The sequence below is a fragment of the Mus musculus genome, chromosome 8 (genome assembly GCF_000001635.26).
Source record: "Mus musculus strain C57BL/6J chromosome 8, GRCm38.p6 C57BL/6J".
In the NCBI taxonomy this organism is placed as follows: Eukaryota; Metazoa; Chordata; class Mammalia; order Rodentia; family Muridae; genus Mus; species Mus musculus.
Genome location: NC_000074.6, coordinates 102,182,385 through 102,196,370, shown reverse-complemented (window position 1 = coordinate 102,196,370; position 13,986 = coordinate 102,182,385). Strand labels below are relative to the sequence as shown.

The following is a 13,986-nucleotide window of genomic DNA, read 5'->3' as shown; positions in this document are numbered from 1 at the left end:
TCAAGGCGGAACTTCCTCCTATGCATCTTAGAGGCATGGCTTCCATTGCATTGTCCTCCAGAACTGTGGAAGAAAAGGAGAACCAGCTATGTTCCCAAAAGCCTCTGCTCTCTCCTTCACAGCCCTTGTCTAACACCGTGACACCAGTTCAAGGCACCCACCTTACAGTGTGCTTCTTTCATGGTCCCTGCGGAGACAGGTCATATATCCCCTAGGTCCACAAACTCGTCTTCTCATTAGAAGGAGCATCTTCACCTTCTAAAGCTTTCCAGTCACTGGTGGGTAAGACAGGTTTGGCTGAATGTGTCTGGAACAGCGCAAAAGGGAACAAAGAAGACAGGCATGCAGAATTCCCGATCAGGCCAGTGGACATCCTCCTGCCTGTGATGCTTTGCCTCTCTCTATTTTCTCTATGTAAGCTCTGCACTTCATCCATCCTTCCCAAGAGTTTGCCCATAGTGGCCACTCTACCACCACCTAGGATTTGGGCTTCTGGAATCCAATGTAAATAGATCTGAGCCCATACCTTGATATCCGGCCCATCAATGTGAGTCAAGTACAAGCCATGGTAGTCTTTAGGCTTGCTACCCCAGTTGTCATAGAACTCTAGAGAGTTGTCCTGGAGGTCATCAAAAGAGCTAATAAGTTTACTAATTCTCTTGCCTGGAAGGTGTTTGTTTGTTTGTTTGTTTGTTTGTTGTTTTTTAATTATTATTAAGTGATCTGTTTCTTCCCTGAAAAATCCTCTTTTGGGAGATGACTTAGACTGGGTAAGTGGCAAAGAAAGTTGTGGATGTTTGAAACAAGATCCTTTCCTCCTTCCTTAGTCCAGTTTTGGCTAAACACAGAGAGGGTTTCTGAGGAATGTCTGTGCTTTGGGTTCAAACTGTACTGACCAATCCAACACTGTGAGCAGAGTCAAAGGCTTACTTAGTGCATTCAGACTTTCCCTACCCATGTTAGTATCTTTTTGATGAGATGAATTGAAGAAGAATGTGCTAAAAATAGGTATGTACAGGCTATCTAACATAACAGTCAGGTATGTCTCTGTGAACTCCAATGCTGTGGGTTGCTGCCCATGGAGAGATCCACCATGCTTGAGCTAGGTGGATTCTTAAAGGTGTCTTCATTGTTTCTGATAAATTGTATATTCATTTTTTTTCAATCCCAAAATGTCTTCAATTTGTTTATTTCTGTTTTGACTTTTCTGGTTGTCGTTGTTGTTCAGCAGTGATTCAGTTTTTATAATTTTTTCAGGTTTCTAGTGGGTTGTTTTTATTGTTGTTAATAGGCAGTTTTAATCCATGGATTCCAAACTGGATGTATCCTGTTATTTCAGTTTTCTTTAATCTGTTTAGACTTGCTTTGTGTTCAATTATGTGATCAATTTTGGAGAAAGTCATAAGGTGTTGAGACTGAGGTTTTTGTGTTTGTTTAAACTGTTCTGTTAATATCTGTTAACTCCATTTAGTTTATATCAGTTATTCCAAGCATTTCTGTGTTTAATTTTTGTCTGGAAGATGTGTGTAGTAGTAAGAGAATATTTTTGAACTTTTCCACTATGAGTATGTGAAGGCTAATATGTGATTTAAGCTTTAGTAGTGTTCCTTTTACAAATGTTATTTATTTTAAAGAATTGATGGTAAGGTTTGAAATGTCTGCTTGGTGAATTTTTCATTTGTATGTGGTTTTTCCTCTATCTCTTTTGAATAGCATTAGCATGAGGTCTATTTTGTCAGATATTGAAATGGCCAAACAAGTTTTTTTTTCTTTAAATTTTCTTTTTGTGGGATATCTTTATTCATCCTTATACCCTGAGGTGATATTTATTATTGATGGTAAAGTATTGCTTTTGGATGCTGCAGAAGGATGGACACTTCATTTCTGTCCATTCTGTTCATGTGTATCTTACTGGGAAACTGGTTTTGAGAATTGATGTTGGGAGACATCAAGGATCAGTGCTTGTTGATTCCAGTTATTTCAGTGTGTGTGTGTGTGTGTGTGTTCCCTCATTTAATTAGTTGTTCTGGGATTATATAATCTTTGTGTGTTCTTGGGAGTGGTGAACATTTCTAGGTTGGAGATTTCCTTCTAGTTCTTCCGTAGGGCTGGATTTATAGACAGATATTGCTTACAGTTGGTTTATCACGGTATATCTTATTTTCTCCAAGTTTTTCACTCAAACATTTTATAGTATGGGGTCGAATTTGTGTTCTTTTAGATTCTGTGGAAGATGTGTACCGTCCTTTCAGGCTTTTATAGTCTCCAGTGAATAGTTAGATGCTGTGATAAGAGGACTGTCTTGATATGATATGTATTCTTTTTCCACAGCAGCTTGCAATATTAATTATTTTTCTGTACATTCAATATTTTGATTGGGAATTACTTATTCTGATCTTCTGTATTCTGTGTTCTGTATACTTGTGTACCTAGACTGGCGTCTTCTTCTCCAGGTTTGGGAAGTTTTCTCTATGATATTTGAAAATATATCCTATACTTTGATTTTTTTCTTATCATTTTTAGATTTGATCTTTTCATTTTGTCCCTGAATGCTTTGTTTCACTTTTTTTTTCCTTTCCATTTTTTATTAGGTATTTAGCTCATTTACATTTCCAATGCTATACCAAAAGTCCCCCATACCCACCCACCCCCACTCCCCTACCCGCCCACTCCCCCGTTTTGGCCCTGGCGTTCCCCTGTTCTGGGGCATATAAAGTTTGTGTGTCCAATGGGCCTCTCTTTCCAGTGATGGCCGACTAGGCCATCTTTTGATACATATGCAGCTAGAGTCAAGAGCTCCGGGGTACTGGTTAGTTCATAATGTTGATCCACCTATAGGGTTGCAGATCCCTTTAGCTCCTTGGGTACTTTCTCTAGCTCCTCCATTGGGAGCCCTGTGATCCATCCATTAGCTGACTGTGGGCATCCACTTCTGTGTTTGCTAGGCCCCGACATAGTCTCACAAGAGACAGCTACATCTGGGTCCTTTCGATAAAATCTTGCTAGTGTATGCAATGGTGTCAGCGTTTGGATGCTGATTATGGGGTGGATCCCTGGATAAGGCAGTCTCTACATGGTCCATCCTTTCATCTCAGCTCCAAACTTTGTCTCTGTAACTCTTGGTTCTGGGACTCAGCAGAACTTTGTTTCACTTTTTATTTTATTTTATTTTATTTAAGACTTAACATTTTAAAACTAAAGTATCAATTTCCTCTCTCATGTTTTTAATGTTTGAAATTCTGTCGTCTATGTCTTGTAGTCTGTGGGTGAGTCTTGCCTCTTTGGTTCCTGTTTGAGGTTCTAAATTTTTCATTTCCAGATTTCTCTCAGTTTTGGGTTTCCTTACTAAATTCTATTGCAGCTCTTGACCAGTTTCATTCATTTCCTTTCACTGTTTGTATTTTCCTATATTTCTTTAAGAAATTTATTGATTTTCCTCTTAAAAGATTCTTATTGTATTCATACATTCATTTTTAACAGTCTTTTACCTTTTTATTCAGGTTTATTTCAATATTCAGGGTCTGCTGTGGTAGGGTCGAGAGGCACTAGTAGAGACTGTTTTTACTTTCTTGGGTGTTAATAATTGTCTTTCTATACTGGGTTTGGGGGTTTGGAAAGGTTGTATTTCTACTGGCCGGTATCTGACCTTCTCTTTGTTGAGCAGGGGTGATTTTTTTTCTAGATTTCTGTTGCCCTTTCTAGTTCTTAGGAGAGTTTGATGGCTGTGTGTTGCATAATTTAAAAAAAAAATATTTGAGCTCTGGGATTTCCAGTTACAATGTGTTTCTAGGTTTTGGCATTTGACAACTAGGAATGAGAATAGCCAGGGAAGGGGGTTCCATTGGAGGGACAAAATTAGGATATTCCACAGGGATCTACTTTGTCCCTTGTGAATGGTAGCAGAGAGTAGTGAGGGGAAGTAGGAGTATTTCTGCACAAAGATAAGGATAAAAAAAGACAGATTTTATTGGAAAAATCGAGAGTGAGCAAAATGTGCAGTTAACTTACCTTCTTTTGTGGGCTATGTGACCATGGGGCCTATGTAGGATACCTCCTGGGATTTGAGTTCTTGGAGAAAACAATGAGTGAAGGGAGGGACATTTGGTCTGGAAGATGTGTGTGATTGCCCTGGAGATGGTGGTAGAGAGGAACAGAAGGCTAAAGAAGAGGGCCTGCTACAGAGCTGAATAGGAGACTTTGAGGTTGAATGCTGAGGAGCAGTGAGATAGGTGAAGATCTACAGTTAGCTTATCTGGAATGGTCTGTGGATTCCTAGAGGATGCCTGCTGGGGCTTGTTGCTAGGATAAAGCAATGAGTGGGAGGAAGAAAGGTAATAGGGAAAGAGGTGTGTTATGCACTAGAGAAGGAGGCATGGGTAGAAGGGAAGCTGAAGCACATGGTCTACTACAGCTCCTGCGATAAACCTGGGGTATTGGTATTAGAGGAAATGAAGAAGAGGTAAATATCTGCAGATAGCCTATCTGCTTCCCTGTCTTATAATAATACTTAGATGTATATTTTCAGGACAACCATTTGACACTGAAAAATCTTATTGGTGTGTTTGTCATGACTGCTTATATGTTAGCAGAACAAAAATAACACCACCCAAATGCCAAACTGATAGAAACAATTGATTCTTAACAAGAGGAGTTATCAATTAGAAAATAATTGAGAAAGAGTAGAAAATGGATTTGATTGAGAGTTTTAGGTTGCATTTATATTTTTAGAGGTATTCATTATTTTTCCCAAATAGTTCTCCCTTACCCATCCCGAGTATTTGTCTTTGTGACTGTGATAGGTTATATAAATGGGAGAAGAAAGATGGTAATGCCATGGAATACAAAGCCACTTGACTTCATTCACTCAAGGTTATTTTAAAACTTTGCCAAGTATTCCTTAATATTGTTATAGAAAAATTTAAAAGTACTTCACTCTGTTCCAGGCTTAATACAAAGCCACCAAGTTAAATGAAACTGTAGACAGAAATCATTTTATATTGTTATCTTTGAATCTGTTATGAGTTAAATATATATATATATATATATATATATATATATATATATATATATATAATGTTAAAAATTAAAGTAATATATCCATTGCAAAGTTTTACTTTTTTTTCAGATGTACTATTAAGGTTGGTTAGACTTTTACAAAATACATAAAACTGTGAATAATTTCAAAATCAGAACCAAATGCTGTACTGTTCTGTACATTACATATTCACAAGAGCTGAAAGCATAGATATGAATGAATGTGCCTGAAACCTCAAGGATTCTATGCTCTATTAAACATAGTTGAGCAGGCCATTGAGCTCTGTCTCCTGAGTGCTGGGCAATGCCTATTTACTTTGACAGACCTGTATAAGATTACCTCTTGTTCATTTCCTATGCTGAAGTTTCAAGGAGCACTCTAAAGACTTTGTAGCTACATCAGTTCACATGCCAAAACAATAAGTGATCCCTGAATATTAAGGAAACAAGTTGTGCACATACATGCTATATTCTGGATTTGAATGAGAATATTTTGTCTTTCCTTTTTTTCCCCTCATTTTAGGCTTTCCTCTTGCTCTTCTATATGCTTTTTCATATGATAGTATGTGTAAAGCAAGCATCCCTTTGAGATCTTCAGATGCAGTGTAATAAATGTACTATTGAACACAGTCCAAGTGCTGTTGTTAAATATATATTCTGAATGAAGGAATGGAAAAAAGGAATGTTCTGGGATTTTCTGGTATCATCACAAGGCCAAGATTTGAATTTAGCAGGCAGATGGATACCTATAGCTCATATTTAGCACTTTTAGTTTCCTTTCATTTACTCTTGCTAAACAAATGGATTGTGTTTTTACTTTCTGCTATATAGCAAGAAATCATATCATCATATAAAAATATGATTACATTTTTAAATTGGATGGTTAATAAAATTATTTTCCATGGATTCTCTGAAGTTATATTATGCAAAGTAAACAAAATATCTGTGTCTATAGGTAAATGAACAAATATATTAAGTGAGTGGATGTATATCTATGTGTTTGTCTGGATTTGTGTCTATGTGTTTGTGTGCTTGTGTCTGTTAATGCTATAACTAAGCAAAACCACTTGTTTGCAATTATATGGATAATAATACAAAAGCTAATATTAATATGCTAAGTGAGATTAGCTTTTTTTGCAAAGGGAAAAATAATACATGTTTAAATTGATATGAGGTATCTTGCATAATCAAAATTGTAAAAGTAGACTAAAAATATAGTATTCAGGATCTGTGTAAGAGAAAAGTGAGAAATTAATTTCTATTTCACAAGGCAAACAAATTCTAGAACCTCACCATACAAGAGAGTGGCTGTTCCTGAAGGTATAGTTTGGTGCATTTTAAAATACATGAAGAGAATGAGTCTTTCATTATGTTTTCTTAAAACCTATGTACATTATTTGGGAAGGGTGGATGTTTTTGATACTGTTATTATGTTGCTGTTATGACTGAATTATGTAGTTCAAATTAAAATTCATCAAACTATAAATACTAAACATATACAGTCATTATGTATCAATTATACTTCAATTAAAGTTAAAAGTATTGCCTGATTTCTAGACATAGTATCAACCAAGAGGCATATCGCTGGTCCTGTAACAGTCAAAGAGCCAAGCACATCTAAGTAATGCGAGTGTCAGATATTTAGACGTGAATATTGCTGATTCTTACAACAGCTAGCTTTTATCATGCTTACTACGGTCCCTGTGCAAATTATACTTGGTGGTTTTATATTTATCTTCCTCATTAGATATTTTATATGTATAAAATCTCTTGTATCCATGGCCATCTACTTTAATCTTCCTACATTTTCCCCTAAGTTCTAAATCTACATTTGCATACTGCTCTTCCTAATTCATGTGGTACAGGAGAATGGAGTCAGGACTTTGTGGGTGCTCGGCAAACACTCTACCAACTGAACTGCATTCTTAGATCACATTTTGACCATGAAAGGTTTTGATCGTTCTAATGCATTTCTTATTTTTATAACCCAGCCCTGAACATATGATCTAGGAATGACAAAGTAACCATGCAGATTGAATCAATAAATAACAACCATGCCAGCAAATGAACACAATAATATTATTTCTGCCCTGTCGATTGCACTCAACTATATAATTTTGCAGGGTTTAGAGAAGTCATGTCTGAGAATGCTTGATGTAAGTAGAAAAATATTTTATTTAAGCTTTATTGTCTTGTTCAGCTTTCCAATCAATTAAGAAATAAAATGCAACAGAGAAGGAGGTCTATAGTCAGGACAATATTTGCTCTTTCTGTGCTGATGCTGCAGATAGTGTCCTGTGGAAATCTTTAGGAACATTGTTACTTAAGCTTGTTTCTTAATCCAATAATATGCTTGTTCTCAGAAATGTAATATATACAGATAGACTTGACCTGATATTTAGATACTCATATTTTAAACAATATATATATATATATATATATATATATATATATATATATATAATCATTTGGGTTCTTAGGTTTTGGTGAGATATATAAAAGGTAAGCTAATCACAGAAATCTTCAATTAGACCTTTGACACCTGTATTATTTGTGTAGACAGTGTTGGGAGGATAGTGATTTTAGCCAACATACTTCATAGCAGAAGCTGGGAAATTACATTTGGACCCATAATTGTGTACAGTACAGAAGCAATAAATGAGTATATTTAGTAATGTTGCTGTGCCCTCCCCACTTATATGCAACGTACTTACTCATTAAAGTGCATATTAATTAATAGATATCCTTGGCTCAGAAGTCTGTCCTTTTAAACAGTATTCTGTGTTGATGTTTTATAAAAAAGATGTTGTCATGTTCCTTGTTAGCAAAGTAGGTAGTGCATCAGGTCTCACATACAGATGTCATAATCTCTGAGACCCGGGATTCTACTGATGAATTCTACACCACCTGATTTCTCTTGTGAACATATAATTTCTCTCACATTGCTTTTAAGAGAATTCATTTAAAATTACCTATTGGTATTATCTCATAAGAAAAACTTCTACATCTCCTGTATATCCTTAATTCTGTGTCAGCTTTTTTTTTTTTTTTTTTCTAAGCAAACAAACAAGAAAGAAAATTAGCCAACATCACCAAAGACAGCATCTGGAAGATGTTTGTGTAGACAGAGCACATTGCTCTTGATCTTACAACCAACTCCATTGTGCACTGCTGGGTTGCCTTCTGCAAGCACAGCCTTTTATCCACACAAGTGAGAGCTTTTATTCCCTTCTCTTCTGCAAGGAAGAAATGCACCATTGAATTCAACAAAGAAATGGCAAGGGGTGGGTGGAGTTGGAGAGTAGTTTGACCAAAGATTCTCTCTGACCAACACTCTTTTTGCTTTGCCTCTTCATCACTCTGTGTCAAACTACCATACCTGGGCAGTGATGCAACCAGACCAACTTGTTTGTAGATCATTCACTTCAAAAGATAAGGGGCATTTGTGTCAAATAAGTGGTCATAGCAGCTAAGCCATTTTCAATGCCTGTCATAATTGATAGACATGTTAACTCATTTCTATTAAGACATATATGTGATGAGTGAAGCTCATTTCATTTTAGGGGATCAGCACTATAGATTTCCACTCTAGATATGAAAATGACCCAGGTGTGCTTAATTTATCTGGAAGACATTCCAAAACTATTGATTACTTTTCCCTCTTCAAGTAAATGAAAGATGCATGACAGTGTGTCCTTGGGCAACTGATGAAACTTTCATGTCTCTTTTACTGTTTTCAGGTACAGAACTAAAAGCTCATGGCATGGTCATTCATTTGTCAGTCACGTATTGAGTGACCTGAATCCACAAATCACAAGTAAAGGTGGAATGCAGGGAAGAACAAGATGAGACCATAAACAACACTGTGAGCGAGGCAAAGGTCAGATGGAGGTTCAGTCTCAAATGGGTAATCACATGAGTGCATTATACTTAAAATAAAAGATTTATAAAGGTTACACAAAATGCTTGTCCCAGGTAGGGGGACAGCTGAGAACAAAAAAAAAAAAAATAAATCAACTTGAATGTCTCAGAGAAGTTGTTACAATTGACATGATGATTGACATACTGAATGCAAGAGCAGAGACAACTATTCTGCTAGAGGAGGAAAGGAGAAAGTTGTTTTGTCCGTTACCAATAAGCTTTTGGCAAAAATTGAGGCAACTAAAATTTGGTGTTGGACCTTCTGCTGCTGACAACAGAGTGATACAAACAAGCTGAAGAAAGAATTGCTATAGTAAGATTTGTTTCAAATGAATGATTCCAACATATACAGGGATCTCTACATCCTAACAGTATACACTGTTTTTAGTATGTCATGTATACTCTTTAAACTTCCCAAATTTGCTGTAGTGCAGACAATATTTTGATTTAATTAATTTTTGTATTCTGCCTCGGTATATGTTTGTATACTTGTTCTCATAGTCAAAATGTGTAGGTTTTATTCCATATAATAAGTTTATTTTTAGCCATTATAGAATCTTTGATGTTAGTTTAGTTACGTGGAGTATTTTGATATATGAGTCTGCCCAGAAGACTGTCAGATTCTCCTAAATCGGGATTAGCTGGAGCTAAGAACAAGGCAGCCTTTGAGAAAGTAGAGAGAACAAGAAGTATTTTATTTTGTAATAGGATCTCTATAACATTAGAATTTTCTTAGGAGACATGAACAGTAAGAAATTATTATCCAAGGGCTAGGAACACAAGTTACAAAAGCATGAGACTCTAGAGATATGGAATGGAAAATTAGACTGCATTGGAAGTGGTCTTTTGCTTTTTTTTTTTTTTTTTTTGTTTTTGTTTTTCTTATTTACTGGTTATAAGGTATTTCTGGGTTCCTGTGCAACACCTATGAATATAACTGAAATAAGAGATCACTAAAACTTTCAAAATTAGCAAAGAAGCTTTAGTTAAAACAAATCAGGAAAAGGATCAACATGCATAGCAAGAGAGTAATATGATGCCTTAAGGGTCACAATTATTGTTTAAATCTTTCCTTTTTTGAGGGTCAAGAGAAGTACTTGTCACTGGGGCTACAGTTTGGGATTTTCTCTATTTTGAAAAAAAAAACATTAAAACATTTCTCTACTGAGAATATACTTTCCTATGAGGCTTCTTATTTTTAATGAAATGCATGTATAATTATGTCTAGGCAGAAGATGTTTAAAATGAGAGGCATTCTGTTTAAAAGTTTACCTGCAATCATAGTTTTTCTTTAGTGTACATGAGAGAAGATATGTCTCCATTGTGGGTAGGACAAATACTATGCAAATATAGATTGTGAGATGAACACTAGCATTCACAGATTAATAATCTGCTCTTGACTGTAGACATTTTATGACAGGTCATTCAAGTTTCTGTCACACTGCCTTCTCTCCAATGATGGACTGTGGCCTTGAACTACAGACTTAAGTAAACCCTTTGCTCGTTTGGTTACATTTGTCATAGTGTCTTAATACAGTACCAGGAAAAGACACTATGACAATCGAGTAAATAATTTCTGTTGTTTAAAATACGTAAATTCAGCCTGATATTGTCTTGTGTCTGAGGTTGCTAAGAGCTATGTTCAGAGAGGAGTGCCCATTCATAGTATGTGTAAATAAAGGAGCTAGCTATTAGGTGAATTACTGGAATAGCATATATTTACATTGTATAAATTAGTGGTTCTCAACCTTCCTAATGCTGTGAACCTTTAATACAGTTCTTCCCGTTGTGGTGACCCTCAATCATAAAAGTATTTTCATTACTAGAAAACAATTGTAATTTTGCTGCTGTTATTAATTTTAATGTAAGCATATGTGTTTCTGGTGGTATTGGGCAACTCCTGTATCAGGTCATAGCATGTCATTTGACTCCCAAAGGGTTTGTAACCCACAGATTGAGAGTCACTTCTCTAAAACAAGTAGAGCCCCAGTTTACTAAAGTATTCCCTCTCTTTTCCTGTTTTATGTTAGGATAGTTTTAACTTCTAAGTAAAATGTGTTATTTAAGGGGTATCAGATATTTTCAAATTTGTTTTGAATGTTTTTCTCACAAAATTATTTCAGTGGAAACATGTGATTCTGTTGTGGCATCAACCATGCAGTTCAAGAGTCAAAGCATTGCTTAGCATAACCATTGAGAATATCAACCTAGATAATATGATATGCCAAAGGGGCTCACATAATAAAACACAGTAAAGAACAAGGTGAATCCTTCATAGACATGCTTAATATTATAAAGAAAGAGATGCGTAGTACTAAGTACTTAAACTGTGTCGATGGATTCACATCAGAAGGCACTGAAGGAGAAGGTGAAATTGTGAGGGGTAAAAGAAAAAAAAAAGAGTAAAACAAAAGTTCTCTGAGCCAGGGGTCACTTACAATAAAGATAAAAACAAGTCAGGTGTAGAGGACACAAGGAAGCCTGAAGAATGAGTATAAGCCTTGGGAAATAACTGGGTTTAACTCCAGCACAGCTCTTCAGGTTTCTCTATTGAAAGAGTTAATTTAGCCCCCTTTTGACTGAATTATTATATATGAGCTACTGTGAAGAAAAATTGAAAATAGTGTATGTATGATGGAAGTGATTGTATGATTAGTATATCAGTACTGTGGAAAGAGATTGGAATGTTGCAGATGTAGAAGCTAATTTATCTTGGGCTAGTTTGAGCCCTCCAGAACAGGCATTTCTTGCTCACCCCTGTGTCAGAACTAACATCTTGTGACTTAATAGATAGTAACCTTCTAGAATCCATTAACTTAGCAGACCACTGCCTTCTATTAATTAAAAGCAAAGAGTATCACTAGAGTCTTAGGCCTGTAGGAAAACTCCAATTTCACTGCCCATGCCTCTCTGTTAAAGCCACCAAAATATTTTAAACTTGCCTTGAAATTTTGTGAATTTCTTTGTTCGGTAAAACTATAGAAACTTCATGAAACTGGTTCCTTGTTGGAAGACAAAATTTGGGGTGACAAATCTGTGTTTCCAGACCATAGTGACTCAATTAGCTCAAGAATAAATTCTCTTTTTTTTTCTTTTTTTTTCTTAGATATTTTCTTTATTTACATTTCAATGCTATCCCAAAAGTTCTTTATAACACGCCCCCCTGCCCTGCTCCCCTACCCACCCACTCCTACTTCTTGGCACTGTATTAAGGCATATAAAGTTTGCAAGACCTAGGGGCCTCTCTTCCCAATGATGGCCGACTAGGCGATCTTCTGCTACATATGCAACTAGAGAAACAGCTCTGGGGGGTACTGGTTAGTTCATATTGTTGTTTCACCTATAGGGTTGCAGACCCCTTCAGCTGCTTGGGTACTTTCTCTAGCTCCTCCATTGGGAGCCCTGTGTTCCATCTTATAGACCACTGTGAGCATCCACTTCTGTATTTGCCAGGCACTGGCAGAGCTTCACAAGAGACAGCTATATCAGAGTCCTTTCAGCAAAATCTTGGTGGCATATGCAATAGTGTCTGAATTTGGTGGCTGATTATGGGATGGATCACCAGGTGGGGTAGTCTCTCGATGGTCCATTCTTTCGTCTTAGCTCCAAACTTTGTCTCTGTAACTCCTTCCATGGGTATTTTGTTCCCTATTATAAGGAGGAATGAAGTATCCAAACGTTGGTCTTCCTTTTTCTTGATTTTCTTGTGTTTTGCAACTTGTATCTTGGGTATTCTAAGTTTCTGGGCTAAAATCCACTTATCAGTGAGTGCATATCAAGTGACTTCTTTTGTGATTCTGTTACCTCACTAAGGATGATATCCTCCAGACACATCCATTTGTCCAAGAATTTCATAAATTCTTCGATTTTAATAGCTGCGTAGTAGTTCATTGTGTAAATGTACCACAATTTCTGTATCCATTATTCTGTTGAGGGACATCTGGGTTATTTCCAGCTTCTGGTTATAATGAATAACGCTGCTATGAACATAGTGGACTATGTGTCCTTATATCTTCTGGGTATATGCCCAGGAGAGGTATTGCTAGATCTTCCAGTGACAAATGGGACCTCATAAAATTGCAAAGCTTCTGTAAGGCAAAAGACACTGTTAATAAGACACAAAGGCCACCAACAGATTGGGAAATAATTTTTACCAATCCCAAATCAGATAGGGGACTAATAACCAATATATACAAAGAGCTCAAGAAGCTGGACTCCAAAAATTCAAATAACCCCATTAAAAATGAGGTACAGGCTAAACAAAGAATTCTCAACTGAAGAATACTGAAGGGCTGAGAAGCACATGAAAAAATGTTCAACATCCTTAATCATCAGGGAAATGCAAATCAAAACAACCTTGAGATTCCACCTCACACCAGTCAGAATGGCTAAGATCAAAAATTCAGGTGACAGCAGATGCTGGTGAGGATGTGGAGAAAGAGGAACACTCCTCCATTGCTGGTTGGATTGCAAGATTGTACAACCACTCTGTAAGTCCGTCTGGTGGTTCCTCAGAAAATTGGACATAAATTATCTCTTAATCCCCCTAAAATAAGAGTTATAGCTTTTACATCAATACTATTGATGTTTTAAGGACTCTATACATGTGTCTATGTATGTGTGTATGTATGTATGTATGTATGTATGTATGTATGTATGTATTTATGTATGTATATGTAGTTCATGTTGGGGGAAGGCAAGATGAAAAGTAGAAAATCTAGATGGAAGCAAGGAAGTGGCAAGTTCACTTTCAGCAGGTATAGAGGCATGGGTAGGCACCCCTAAAATCCTAACTTTTAGGTATGTAAAGCATGAGGGTTTGAGTTTGAGACCTGGATGAGGCTACACAAGGAAACATTGTGTGGTACCATCCTCTAAAGAGAACAACCACTTTCATGAGTACCATTTTGTTGACTTGCAAATGTTCATCATAACTTGACTTGTTGACTGGTGTCATTCCTTTAGAGGAATAGGCATGGGGAAGGTCATTAGAGTTGTTCTTATGTTTTACAACTTCTTTTTTTTTTCCCT

General features: G+C 36.4%; 1 pseudogene; it reads right to left on the bottom strand.

Moving 5' to 3' along the window:
• Positions 1-200: 200 nt before the first annotated feature.
• The window catches only part of Gm51539, a 77,331-nt pseudogene continuing 63,545 nt past the window's right edge, over positions 201-13,986 (bottom strand).